Source organism: Schistocerca cancellata, chromosome 5 (assembly GCF_023864275.1).
Source record: "Schistocerca cancellata isolate TAMUIC-IGC-003103 chromosome 5, iqSchCanc2.1, whole genome shotgun sequence".
NCBI classification, from domain to species: domain Eukaryota; kingdom Metazoa; phylum Arthropoda; class Insecta; order Orthoptera; family Acrididae; genus Schistocerca; species Schistocerca cancellata.
This window is the reverse complement of record NC_064630.1, coordinates 419,136,381-419,150,256: the sequence shown is the minus strand read 5'-3', so window position 1 is coordinate 419,150,256 and position 13,876 is coordinate 419,136,381. Positions and strand designations below refer to the sequence as shown.

The following is a 13,876-nucleotide window of genomic DNA, read 5'->3' as shown; positions in this document are numbered from 1 at the left end:
GGTTGAGTAAGACGCCGGTAGAGGTCGGGCCTGAACCCCCACTGCCAACCGCACCAAACAATTGCTCTGTAGCCACCACCAAATGCTTTGTGTACAATTTACTTTGTGTTGTGGGTTGTTTGTTTTCTTATTTTGAAATGTGTGAAGAGACCAATCATGGTGCATAAAGGGATTCGAATGCGACTCTCGCCACAACAACAGTGATCCCTACGACCGTTATGTCAGTTGTGGTTTCGTTGAAGCACAGAACGCGGACGTAGGATGGCATCCCTTCGAGAGGCAGGCGGGGCTTGTTCCCGGGCAACGGTCCTCACCCCTCAGGCAGTCGCAGTTTTCGTGGCGACTGCCACGGTATTCTTTCCGCATAATAACCGCTCGCTGATTGACTCACACTGCCTTTCCCCGTTGCTTCAGCTGCCTCGTGTTGCTGGGCCAGCTCCACGCTGCGCTACAGTCACGCTCACCTCACACCATGTGGCGTCCAGCATTCTGTGCGCTGCCGGGGAAACCTCTGGCGAGATCCTTGCCCACTTCCATTCACATCCACCGTGTTGTTGACATGTTATGTTACTTTATCTGGCTCGCACTTAAGTTTTGCAGAGCAGTGTATTTATTCGTTATTTTACCAATAGATTGGGAGGTGTATTACATGCCAAGGAATAACCATTTCCTCCTGAGGCTCACAGTATTTAAACCACATAACGATTTCAGCACGCAACAAAGGCAGATATTAAATTATGATATTATTATAAAATCCATGATTTACTGAGAGTCGAACTATTAGGACCTCTATACTGTGTCACAGTCTATCGAGCCTTTCCATTGGCTCGCACACTAAATTTATCCTCTCATATCTCTCCCCGCACAAAAGGAGAAAGAACGCATTTGATGAATAAAAAAGTCTCTCTGATAATACGGTTCATCCTCTCTTCTACTGAAAGCCCTCTCTCTTCCCCCTGATACACAGAATTTAAAACAGGCGTCATTCCGCTACTTTATTGTCGCAGCCAAAACTCGTGCTTCTTCTCCTTATCGGTACCGCGACATCACGCCTCATGCCGTCTTTCATGTGTGCTTTTCGACTGTCATTAAGTTAAGCTTATATCCGGATTGCACAATTCCACTTGATTCGACGTTCATACGTTGGATATCATCGGCCATTTTGTTGTGTTCATCCGCCATTAATTTTAGGTTCAGTGCCGAGTGAGCGTGGAATCCGATCCTGCTCCAACTCCCATCTGAATCTTATCTCTGTTTTTTTTTTCTTTTTTTAAAAAAAAAACCTGGGGGCTCACTTACCAAGTTCGCACCACTTTCAAAAATCACAGTTTATTTTAAACCATACAGCAACAGCGTGCTATTTTAAATTTGAAGACGACAAAACAATTATTTAAAGGAAAGTGCGTAATAAGAATATCCCTTTAAGATAGTTAGATTTCCATGCGGAAGGCCCGAATGAAAAGATTAAAAACATCAAAACTGTAAAAAAAATATAAAAAAAAAACAAAAGAAAAAAGCTTCACGATATTCTTACTATCAGGAGTGCTAGTTCAGCAAGGTATCCAGGAGGGTCTCTATGAATTTTGGTAAGAGGTTCTGGCAGAACTGAACTGAAGCTCTGGAGAAAACTCGTGACTAGTGTTCAGATAGCTCAACAAGTAAGAACACCGCTCGCGAAGGAACACAAACCTTCTATCAAGTACTAACTCAGCTGTGAGTGATGGTTTGCGTGTATGTGGATTTCTATGAAGCAGGCACAGTACCTTAAATCAATAAAAAGACAAGTGTAGGCAAGAGAGGCAGAACAACATACACGAAACATCACAGTAAAATACCAATATCAATATTTGCTCTCGATAATCGTAATGGATTCGCGAAACTCGTCGTGCTACGCATGTAAAAATGTAGCTAGTACAGCGGTTTATTATTTAAATCACACTGTAGAACTTAACTGAGTTAAAAAAATATACTGTTGCGTAAAAATATCAGAGTCCACAGTAGCCAGTCCGAAATACCGACAGAAACAGTTTCCAAAAAACGAAACTGGTACTTATGCTAACTGGTCATCTCATCCCATCATCAGAGATTTTGGATGAGACCATTAGGGCCAACAAAAAGATCATAGTAAACGTGGTCAAAGATTTCTTCAGTACTGTTTACAGCTTACGAAATATCCTGGATAACGGGATAACGGATTTCGAGAAAAAAAATATGTTGCATATTGCCCAACAAAATAGATAAAGCTATTAGACAAATACAAAAGCTAAAACGTCTGAGAATATAGGTAAGTGAAACAAATGATAAAAGTGAGCAAATATGGAGAATAAGAGACTTGCGCAATTCTTCTTTGAATTTTTGGAACAGAGTAGGTGGTACGAAGCGTCAATGCTATCCAATTTTTAATTATTTGCAACAAATATGTTTTCCACACAAGAAACTGGTCACAAGCGATATAAAGAGCTACACGCTCATTATGACTTATCAGCGGTATACCTAATTTTTACATTATTGTTTAACTAAAGCCAGAGTAACAAACAAGCTGGATTGGAAAACAGATATAGCATAATGAATCAACTGCGAGTTGTAGTCGAGTCTCTCTAAAAAGAAGCAATGTCTCTGATTTCTGTACCAAAGTTGTAGTTTCCGTTATATCAGTTAAGGAAACTGCAAAATCTGAAATGAGAGAAGAATTACATGTTTTCGCTAAAATTTGCTTCTGCTGCTCTGGAAAATGATGATGTATAAATAAACGTGGATAATGAAGTTATTTACGTAAGTATATCTTATCTGAACTATCACATATTTCCCGTTGAGAGATGTTTATCTGATCGGATGTAAAAAGAACTTCGACAAGGAATCGACGAATTAAGCAAGCCACCTACGAGATCAGGACCAAAAATTGACTGTATACAGATGCTGTTGTTACACAATAAACTCACTATTTTTCTATAGTTAAATTGGATCGTAGTATATCATGTTACTACGATGTAATGGCAACTGGATTAATCTGAACTGGATTGGCTTTTACTGTTAATTTGCAGCACGTGAGAACAAATATTGAAACATAAACAACCAGCAGATGAAAATGATACAAGTGCTAACCATACACCAAAACAGTCGCTCTTTTGCTTACTATCACATGCTGACAATTCCTTTTTTTTTCGATAGCTTTAACAGTGTATGCAATATTATCACACTTTTTTTAGTTGTTCTGTTTGCTCGCGCAATCATATAATCTGTTGTCTAGACACTACACAAGGCCAAAGTTCGAATGTCATCTAGATTAATACCAGTTTTCGTTGTACTATCGTGGTAGCACTCTGTAGGATGGCGTACTATATCAGTGTGAGTCCTAATTATTTCGATAATATTGTTGAAAAGTTCAATGATCGGACAGTCGTCAAAAGGTGATAATTCGGATTATCTACACTTTAGGAGAAAATGTGCTATATTGTACGACTAATTCTGATATTCAGTTGCTACAAATAATCAACTACGCCTACGGCGCAAGTCATAGTTAACTAACAGGCCATAACCTGTGTTTTATTGAATTTAGATACAGATACATGCGGTCAGTCACTTACGTAATACTTGCACAATTCTATTAACTAGTTTTCGAGCCTGCACATACTGGACGTTGGCAGATATCTGCTGACATCGTTTATTGTAAATAGTACTTAACAATTTTCTTCTTTAGGGCCAGCAGCATAATATATGCAAGATAACGTCATGGTTATTAGAATAGATTTACCAAATATCTGCTTAGAATAAGTAATCTTTATTCACAACGGACTGTTTCGCCTTTTCGCCATCTTCAAGTACGTCTTGATTGATGTGACGTCCATAAACATATAGCATCGTAAGAGTGGAACTGTCGAACTACTGTCAATCGTAATTAATAGTTTATTTTCAACGTGTTGTCAGCATTTAACATCTTATTGAAACAGCGACAGTTATAAGACAATCCACTAACGACGTAACATGGACGTCACGTCAATCTAGACGTACTTCAAAATGGCGATAAAGCCGAAACAGTCTGCCATGAATAAAGATTACTTATTGTAAGCAGCTATTTGGTGCATCTACTCTAATAAATAGTACTTAATTCTATGGCCGATATGCAATTTGAAAATAAAAGTTGCCAACACAAAGTTGCTAACACAAATACTACCCACACTGACGCAAGAAGCAACCTCCAATACCCTGTATAACGATACAAAAAAACTGGAAATTTGTGGTAAGGTCTTATGGGACCAAACTGCTGAGGTCATCGATCCCTAAGCTTACGCACTACTTAATATAACTTAAGCTAACTTAGTATAAGGACAACACAGACACCCATGCTCGAGGGAGGACTCGAACCTGCGACGGAGGAAGCCGATAACGATACAAGCTTGAATATGTAACTTCTGCATGCCTCTCCTGAACTAGTTAATAGAAATAAACAAATATTTTGTACGTAAAAATGGCAGTTATCTGTATTTATATTCTGTTTCTTATTACTGTAATCACTTTTGAGCTAATGTTCAAAAATGCATCTACCAACTCCTCCGAATTTACAAATTCGTATACACACAAACATTGTTGCTAAACGGAGTGGTCCTTTTCCTTCAGGAACACTCATATTCGAGAATCGTTCCATTAGTCATGGCTACTACGGTATATCTTGCGATAAACAAGAGAGTTCCACGATGTACCTTGATTGTTCAAATGGCTCTGAGCACTATGGTACTTAACATCTGAAGTCATCAGTCCCCTAGACTTAGAACTACTTAAACCTAACTAACCTAAGGACATCACACACATCCATGCCCGAGACAGCATTCGAACCTGCAACCGTAGCGGTCGCGCGGTTCCAGACTGAAGCGCCTAGAACTGCTCGTCCACAGCGACCGGCATGTACATTGAACCAGTACGGCAGTGTGTATCTGAAAGTCAACGTAAAATTGAGTTTCAGAACAGGAGGTCACTTCAGAGGTTGAAATGAATCGCTCGCGTTGGAACTCTGAAAACTCATTGTGCACGAGTTCAGAATGCACAAAAATGAATCCAAGTCAACTACCGTGCTTCAAAACAGTGCCCCATGTATACACACAGCGTTGCCAACGATGGAGAAGGCGTTGTATGCCTCCTGTCGCCGAAATGCCGCGAGGACATTTGCACTGGTTGAAAAGCGCCTCCCACGCAATGGTTACCTCAGCTGTGGAATGAGGTTGAAATCGCATGGGCTGAGTAGGGTGGGTGCGAAAGCATCCATCTTGTAGCACGGTCAACCTCATATTGAATATTTCAGGCGCTGGTACCAAACCATCCTTGCATGCGGTCGCAATCTTTCGGCTGATTTCGGTAATGTTCACCGCGAGCTTTAGACGTATTTACTGCGAATACGGTGATTTCACACGTTCGCACAATATACCTTAGCTGCAATGATTGATAGAATGACCCTCGTACCTACCTCCTATTCAGAATTTGATAAAAACAAAAAAACAAAACAAAAAAACGAATACAGCACACGGTACGATGTGGTTATGGATTAACGTCTGCTGCGCTAACAGAGAGCACTAGTGCCTAGCCAGTTGGTTTTGTGCGCACTGAATACTGTTTGGCGTTCGCTAACTGTAATATCAGACCCCACTCCGGTCTCTTCTATCCGTTGACTCTCTCGGGTTCTTGAACCGTGGGTGACCTTGTGGTCTTACCGGGAACGAATTTTTAGTACCGACTGACTTCCAGGAGCTCCGCCGCCGCAGCTATCCTGGTTGCAAGCGGCAGGAAGGGAGGAGGATACACGGACTGACATTGAATGAAGAAAAGTGAAAGTGCAGCTGAAGAGCTCTCAAGGTCAGGAGCTCGTGCAGACGCCGGTACTGCGGAGGCTGCCGCCGAGGATGAGTCGGTAAACTCCGCGTTGTCAGGAGGGGGGTGTGGGGGGCAGAGGGGAGTGGGGAGAGTCTAGTAGGCGGGAGGGGAAGAGGATGATCCGCGGCGGGCGCCCTCCTCACCCTCTTCCTTTCTCCCGTCAGCAGCCTTCCGCGCCCCCCACCCCACCCTATATAAACACACGACTGCGGCGCAGCGCACGGATTTTCTAACCGCCTCTCGTCCCGCGTTCCAAGGTAAGTGGATGCGCTAACGCGGCTGCCGTCGACGCTGTCAAAGACCGTTTTTTTCTTTTTTTTTTGTTTTTGTTTTAGAAGAACGGCAACCAGTCGCGATGTTTTTTCATCTTGAAAATTTTATTCGTCCGTAAGTCACCTTCTGACCCCCATAAGACATCAAATGCAAAAATTTACTGAGAACAACATCGAAAAAAATTTGCTATCACCGCGAAAGTTGTAATGATGATAACGATAGACACATTTAGATTCAGTCTGATTTGAGAACAAAGATGAAAATATTTTACGACAATTTTTATTATTAGTTACGTGGCGTTGAAATTTTATGTGTCGTTTTTAACATAACATTCTCGTCTCCACACCACATAAGCAGTACTGCAGAGTCTGATAAGTAATAATTCGTTGTCATTTCACTTAGAAGCTTCCATCTAAATGTATTTAGTACCAGCAGAACAATAATATTTCAAATTATTTGCAGCATGGCCACCTCCAATCGGACTAACTTAGTGAAGCGATGTTCTGTTTCAGCTAACCTTCCTGTTCATAACATATGTACTTTTATCGATGTCAGACCAAGAAGATAACGACTTGGATTCACCTCTTAAGAAATTCTCCTACCCTTCCCGGCTATAAATACATACTAGTGGTAAATTACAAAATGTCTTTGCTGTACAGGTTTCACGAAAACTCATCAGCTTTTTTAACTAAAGTTTAAAACAAACTGAAAAAATATTTGAACAATAGAAATCAAAGTAATGGTAAAGTCTTATCCCTTCCATGATTCTCAAACGGCGCTACCGTAATAATCAGCAACATTAATGTAAAATTGGCGATGATCACGTAATGTCTGTGCTGAGGCTCTGGAGATCTCGTTAAAATAATGCAAATAAAAAGGTTCGGCTATGGCTGAGCTGAATTATGAAGAAATAGCAGTGTATAGGGATCACTTAATGACAAAAAGTGAAAATACTGTTTGCTGCACGGTTTTGACTCCTAAGTTGAGAATTCTGATTTTCAGTAGTGACATCAGGGGATATAACAGTGCAGCAGGCGAATTATTATAGCGTTTGTTTACGATTCTTAAACTTTCTTTTGAAAAAGTAAGAGAACACAAATCATCACTCCGTACCACTACGTTCCACATGCTTCACACATTTATTCACCTTCGGCTTTCACACGGTCCAAGTTTCATTTTCACACGTACACCGTCAGAAATTCCTTCTTAATTTCTATACCTACACTTCGATTAGAAAATCCAGTCCCTGAAAAACAATTCTTCGCCTGAACAAATTACTCTGAGCACTATGAGACTTAACATCTGAGGTCATCAGTCCCCTAGAACTTAGAACTACGTAAACCTAACTAACCTAAGGACATCACACACATCCATGCGCGAGGCAGGATTCGAACCTACGACTGTAGCAGTCGCGTGGTTCCGGACTGAAGCGTCTAGAACCGCTAGGCCACCACGGCCGGCTCTTCGCCTGAACCAACTCGATTCTGATATCCGTTATGTTTCGTTAGTCTTTCGAAATACAGCACTTCGAACATCACATTCTTTTTCTTCGCTGTTTTCTGTTTATTTCTCAGTTTTTCTGGTCAGCAAGTGTGGCTCGGCGTCGCGCTGTGCCCTCGCTTTCCTCCCATCAGAACATCCAATGCCGAAAACTAAATCCGTATCACGACACTCGTCTTTATTGCATGTATAACACATCCACGCCTACTGCACCAGCCCATGTGGTCACCAAGGCAACCAATCTAAGAGTGAGCTCTTTACCGAGTTTGACACCATTTTCTGTATGCTTTGCTTTGACTCCAGTTCATTTGTGGATTTCTTCTAATACGTTCGACGCTTTGTCAGTTTGCCCATAACAGCATCAGACTGAATTGTATGCAAAAGAATGTGAAACATCTCTCTGAGAGAATTAAGATTCTGAGTCATCTCTTCTTGTGTAAAGGTTTTGGGCAAATTGAAAATACTGCCTGCGTGTGTTTCTTGTGAATTTTAATTTATGTTCGCTGCCATTACTGCGATTTAACAATACCATCTGCAAGTAATAACCGTTATGAGCGTTTGGCGTTTATGTTCCCAAACCCACATCTATCAAACATTAGCCATCCTATGCACTAGTCGAAAGTAAACAAGAGTGTATAACGCTCTATACACAGCTCGCTTACAGAGATATGCTTTCAGGTGCTTGACCTCTGAGAGCGTTTACTAAGACACTGGACTCGTATTCCAAAGGAAGGCGGTTCGAATCCCCTTCAATTCATCCAGAACATATTTAAGTTTACCGTAAGTTCCCTAAATCACTTAAGATGAATACCTGGACGATATCGTCAGTTTGCGACAATTGTGCGGTGTGACACTTGTGCGGAGATGGAACGTGTTGACATTTCTGTGGAGGCCAAGACACTTGAGGTGGTTCTTTGCTTTCACATTCGTTGGCTTCGCCAAGCCACAACCAAACTGTCACATTCCAACCCAAACTAGCTCCCACTCGAATACTGGGGAAAACCAGCAGGTCGCACTTTTTCAACCTTCTAATGCCGTAATTTACTGGAGCCATAGTGGCATCGTCAAATGCCACTACGGCACCTGTATGTTAGAACAAGTTTTTATAAAACAGATCTGAAGATGGTCGTTGCTGACCGAAACCGGTAGTCTGAGGACCTAAAAATTTGTGACCATAGACGTGAAATAAAGGAAATTTATTCCATTTTCGGGTCAGTGTTCAATTCGCGATCATGTTGGAGCTTGTGCCCTACTAACAGGTGTCGTAGGCAACAGCACACTGTGCTACACTGCTAGGTGGGAAACCAACTTCGTACTGTGCCTGTATGCTACCTGCAACAGCCCGCTTATCCCAGCACGAGCACCAGGTTCCGCAAAAATATCACTGGTGCCACGCACCGAAAGGTGCCTCGGGGAGTAAAGATGTAGAAGTAGAAATGTGCCTTCCTTAACTCGAGTTTGTGTTCTGTCGTCGGCGGGATCTAAAACTTTAACGTTCCTTCTTTTCCTTGTGTGAGCGTAATGAACACAAATACTCATGTGGACTCGATTATAGGCCGCGCGGAGTGGCAGCGCGGTTAGAGGCGCCATTTCACGAACTGCGCAGACTTTCCCGTAGGTGGTTCAAGTCCTCTCTCGGGCATGGGTGTGTGTTTTGTCCTTAGGGTAAGTTAATTTAAATAGTCTGTAAGTCTAGGCACCAATGACCTCATCAGTTTGGTCCCTTAGGAATTCACACACATTTGAATATTTTTTTGACTCGATTATATGACTCTGATAAAGGGAGGGAGGGGGGGGGGGAGGGAGTGGGTGTGAACGTTGATAAACAACCACGCAAATGTCACCTGAAGATGGAATCGTTAAATCGCGCAACTGGTTGCGAGAGCTAAATAAACACTGTGTGAAGCATGTGCAATCGACTCCACGAGGGCGTGCTGAAAATTAATGCTTCCGAATTTTTTATGTGAAAAATCTTAAACCTTTTTAGATAAAACCAACTTTATTAACATTCTACATCTTTATGCTTCATGTCTACATATCACTGGTCACCCTGGCAACATTCTCGCAGCGAGAGATCAGTTTCTTGATACCGTCACTGTAGAATGTTGACGGAACCACAATATCACCTCTGCTTGCACAGCCTTATCACTATGAAAGTGAAGTCCTCGAAAGACAAAAATGAGATGAGGCAAGTCGGGACCGCATGGACGACGATCGACGACTGTGAACCCAAGACGTCGGATTATTGCAGATCTCGCAGCGCTCGCGTGTGGTCTGGCATTGTCATGTTAAGGAGAGGATACTGCATGAGCGGACGAAATCTTCGAATTCTCACACACCGACATAGTTACGTTACATACCTCCACGTTACACAATGCAATTCAAAACCCTCAAGTAGCAGAGGGCTGCAAATATGTAATAATGAAGAACAAAGACGTAGAATGTTAATGACGTTTCTTCTATTTAAAAAGCTTTAAAATTTTCATAAAAAATTGGGAGACATAGCTTTTCAGCACGCCTTCTTATATTAAACTTCACCGTAAAACCTACCAAGGTTGTGAAGACGCTTTGACTTACATAAATTATGTAACTGTTGCATATAGCTTTATCACTCAGAAAGTAATCGAACTCAAAAGATAGTTAGTCACCATTTAAAAATCGCCTAGCGTATTGTTTCCCATCCCCATTTAATAGCGGCGGAGTGCACTGTCTTTCATTCAACGGTCGTTCGCTTAGCCCCACGGTTAACACACAGCTGTGAGGCACGAAAGCGTCCTTAACACCAATACCGAGCAGACGAGAGAGGCCGTTTCGCGCACTGAATCACTAACGTAATGACGGCGCTAACAGCAATTATCTTGGCCCGGTTCGCTTCTTACCGCCTCTTTTCCAAAATATTGAACGATAAAAGGATCCGTGATGACTGCACGAGCGTCACAATGCTTCGATTACTCTGCAAGGCAGTCGGTTCCGTAACAACGAGGTGAAAATGTGGCTCTCTGCGTGGAGGTAACAATCCTCGTTGTAGAAACTTTGCCAATAAAAGGAGGAGAGATCGCTAAAAATGTTCTCCATCGCTAAACCATGTGTCACTATCTTCAGTTGAAGCTCCAGAGGCCTCTGCAGCATACTGTGAGGAGAAAGTATAAGTCACTCTTGGTGGCGATCTGTCCTTTGGCTGGACACGTTGTACCACTTGGACAACTGGAGGTTTTTGCCACATAGCGGCATCAAGTTTCACCTTCTGTCTTCTTCCACAGTCATAAGTAACACGAACGCAATACTTTATTCATCAGAGACACACATACTGACAGTGTCTGAAAAAGGCTCGGGGCGTTCTAGTTGTTTAAGAATGGCAAGGCAGATGAACAGAACTTTATAAACACCTCTTTGGCATCAGTTTGTTGCAGAAGTATCGAACACATCTTGAGCTCGCATATAATGGATTTTTCTTGCAGTGTTCTCAGTTTCTCTGTACGGATTAAAGAGGATTCCGTAGACACTGACTGTGTGAAACCGACTCACTCTACTCGTTTACGAGTTGAAGAAAATGGTAGATAGCGGAGCCTAGGTCGATGCCGTGTTTCCTGACTTCTGCACAGCTGTCGATACAGTTCCATATCGTTGTTTAATAAATAAAGTACACGTTTACGGAATATCAGGACAATTGTAAGAGGACCAAATGCAGTGTGCTCCTATCATGAAAACAATACGTCTTTGCAGTACTCGAGATCCAGTACAACCAGCATGAATTTATCCCTGATTCTTTTGCCGGCCGCTGTAGCCGAGCGGTTGTAGGCGCTTCAGCCTGGAACCACGCAGCTGCTACGGTCGCAGGTTCGAATCCTACCTCGGGCATGAATGTGTGTGATGTCCTTAGGTTAGTTAGGTTTAAGTAGTTCTAAGTCTAGGGGACTGACGACCTCAGATGTTAAGCCCATAGCGCTTAGAACCATTTCAACCATTTGAAGCTGATTCGTTTTAAAAGTTTCTGTTTTATTTGTCCTTACTACATTGACAGCTCCCAGTATTTTTCTCCGAATCATATTATGGTACTGGGCAAGGGTAGGAAATCGATGTAAGATTCAAATGGTTCAAATAGCTCTGAGCACTATGGGACTTAACATCCATGGTCATCAGTCCCCTAGAACTTAGAACTACTTAAACCTAACTAACCTAAGGACATCACACAACACCCAGTCATCACGAGGCAGAGAAAATCCCTGACCCCGCCGGGAATCGAACCCGGGAACCCGGGCGTGGGAATCGATGTAAGACTATCCTTTTTAGGGTAACTGTTTCTCACTTTGGTCTCGGATGGTTTGAAGACGTCTAACTCTGGATCGCTGGTTAGGTATCTACCAGACGAAAAAGAAATTGTTTGACTGCTCGTAGGTAGTCAGAACCATCAACGGTGTAGGAATATCCACCTAGACGATTTATAATGGAACAAATTCATAAGTCTAGACATAGACAACTTGTAAACCATAATGAGATTTGCCTGGATGATTTTAAAGGGATACAATTCATTCAAGAATGTTGTCTACAAGTCCCTGGTTCGACGAAATCTTGAATTGTTGTTCGTCAGACTGAGACCATTTTTAATTGAATTAATGGCAGAGATAGAGACGATTCAAAGAAGATTGCGTGATTCGCTGTGGACCAGTTAAGTTAATGTGGGGGTATCACAGAAATGCTCAACAAACCACAGTGGACAGGCGACAAGAAATCCGTAGTGCAAGACGGTGGATCATAACCTGAACTTTCAGAGCCCATTTTCCAGTACACAGTAATTCTAGAGACATATTACACCTTTCAACTTAATGAATCTGACACACCATGTATCTTCCACCACACACCGTACTAGACTTGTCTAGTACAAAGGCAGATGCAGATGCCGAACAACTACATTTGATATAACTCACTCATACTTCACGTGAGATAAACCCTGTTCGAGCTGAGCCAACGTTCCCCAATTGGGAAGCTGAACAGCTCCTCAGAATCATCCAGTCGCTAGCGCGTAGGATCGTTTACAGCACTTGAGATTCCTTGTCGCAAGATCGCATTACGTATTAAGTGTTTCCTATCAAATAATCTGAACAAGTAACTGAACAAACCGAAAGAAAATCAGCGCTTGGTTCTAATTTGTACAGATGGTTCGAGAGAACAAGCGGTCTTTGTTCCTTTGCAAAGTCGTTAATGGCAACTGGAAACTGCACTTACCTGTAGTACGTAAATAGTGGCCTCTTTGTGCTTACCTTACCATACTTGAATGTATCAATAGAGACGAAAGAGACGTAAACCACGTCTTCTGATTGTTGAAAAACTGCTTGTTAGATTGTAATTACTGTTCCACGTAAGTCTGCATTTAGTATTTGCAGAACACGCGAACGCTCTGTTGAAGCCAAGTGCTACAGTTTAAAAATATTAAACGCTGACTGGAAGGCATAGATTGTTTCACTGAAATCAGCGGGTTTGGGAAGCGGTAAAAAGGAGAGTAGAAACGAAATTATGCGAATTTTGGGGAAAATTCCAGTAAGATAATTTTAAAAACATGTGCTACTTCTTCTCCTCGTTTTCGAAACATAACATTTAGGAATGTTTTCCGATTTCTGTCTTTTCAGTAAATGACTTTCCTAGAGCTCTATAGCCGAATCCCGAAGTGATCAACAAAAGTCTATAACCGATTCCGTAGAAAATGTTGCTATAGGACACCAGCAGTGAAATAAATTTTCTTCGCCACACTTTGGCCAACAAGGGTGTAGCTACGTAGTGGCTGTTCGCCACAGTTTTGGGCTGTTTGCTGGAACCTCGCCCAAATCTCTCCACAGCCCCTCGTCAAGTGAGGACATGTGATACCGGCTCTGATCGTCGGATGAAGACTTCAGATGATAATTTTATGTCCCACCATTCGCAAGGAGGGAGACAAGATGATTACACCACATTTCGCTTTCCCCCTTATCTTATCAAAAACACGAGCACAATGTTTAAATTAGCCATTTATTGGCTGAGTGTGAGCAATAGTCATTTGTAACAAGAAATTTTCCTTTCAGATATAATCACGAACATCTCTTTCAGCCGTTACGTTTCGATGCTTGTCTCCTCTTCAGATGGCCAACCTCGTTGTCACTCTTGATCCGTCTGGGAACATCATCTTCAGTAATCTTCTGCAGCCAACCAGCAGCTGCATGTACAGATGCGGAAGATTACTGAAGACGATGCTGCCCCCTCCCCCCCGCCATGG

At 42.2% G+C, this 13,876-nt stretch overlaps 1 protein-coding gene across 1 annotated transcript in view; it reads left to right on the top strand.

Moving 5' to 3' along the window:
• Window positions 1-6,073: 6,073 nt before the first annotated feature.
• Window positions 6,074-13,876, top strand: part of LOC126187652 (uncharacterized) — a 52,762-nt gene continuing 44,959 nt past the window's right edge. The window contains exon 1 of the mRNA XM_049928862.1: window positions 6,074-6,116. The gene's annotated coding sequence lies outside the window, so the exon portion shown is untranslated. The remainder of the gene's footprint in view (window positions 6,117-13,876) is intronic.